Source organism: Camellia sinensis, chromosome 12 (assembly GCF_055761805.1).
Source record: "Camellia sinensis isolate YWXY chromosome 12, ASM5576180v1, whole genome shotgun sequence".
NCBI classification, from domain to species: Eukaryota; Viridiplantae; Streptophyta; class Magnoliopsida; order Ericales; family Theaceae; genus Camellia; species Camellia sinensis.
Genome location: NC_138972.1, coordinates 48,330,707 through 48,331,923, shown reverse-complemented (window position 1 = coordinate 48,331,923; position 1,217 = coordinate 48,330,707).

Sequence of the window (1,217 nt, the reverse complement as noted above, 5' to 3'; positions counted from 1 at the left end):
AAAAGAGCTTAATTTTGTTTCTTGGTTATACAATAATTTTTTGTATGCTCTGTCTGGTGTGCACATTTCTTGAAATGACTGGTATGAAGCTACCAGAAATTCACAGAGAAATTTAACTCATATCTCGCCAAAGAAGGTGCCTATATGATCATTCAATCTCTAATGCACCGTATTAGTACAAAACAATTATCAAATTCAAAAAACACAATCCACACATTACTTTAGTCTGCCATTGTCAAATTCATGTGGATGAATATAAAGTTTCAAAACACAATACACAGAATTTTCTCTGCCATAAGAAAATTTCTCTGGATGAATTTGACAGGTATTACAAACCCACTGCCTATAGTATATATCAACAAACACAATGTACACTTTAACTGATATTGAAAAATTTCTCTGGATGAATTTGATTGATGTTATTATATACACTGTCTAAAAAATACATTTCACAAAACAAAATACACAAAGTAATCATCAAATGTATTATTCAATCAATAAAATATATAATCCTCAACTATTTAACAAAGGTTCCTTGCATGTCCTCTTATTATGGTGACCAATATTCTCACAACGACTACACTTAATCACCCTTTTAAACTCTCCACTAGAAGCAATTCTGTTTTTCTTCGGCCTCCCAGCAGGTCTCTTGCTCAATGGAGGTAAAATCATAGCATCTTCAATACTACACACAAGTTTTTCAACGGTTGGAACTGGGCCAATCGAAAACGAGTATGCTTGACGATACATATCAGCATGAAAAAATGGTTCAAAAAATGAATTCAAATTCTTTCCACTCCTAAAAATTGCAGCAACAGCATGCTGACATGGATACCCATTTGTTTCCCATTTTCGACATGAACAAGTTCTCAACCCAAGATCAACCATAACCGAAGGAAAACAATGCACTTCAAAGACATTATCAGATGATAAGCTCACATTCCATGTCCTCCCATCCAAAAAAGACTTCTCCAACACACTATCCATACGAGGACAGAGAATTTTATTCCATTTACTAGAGAGCAGCCTCCTATCAGACCTCATATTCATGATTTGCAACTGTATCATGTCCACCAAATTTGTTATTGGCAAGTGCCGAGCTTCTCGTATCCATGAATTGAATGACTTAGCAGCATTTGAATACATCTCACCATAACGTTTCCCCGCAAAATATGCATCACTCCAATTTTCATATGGTAAACTTCTCAAGAAAACAC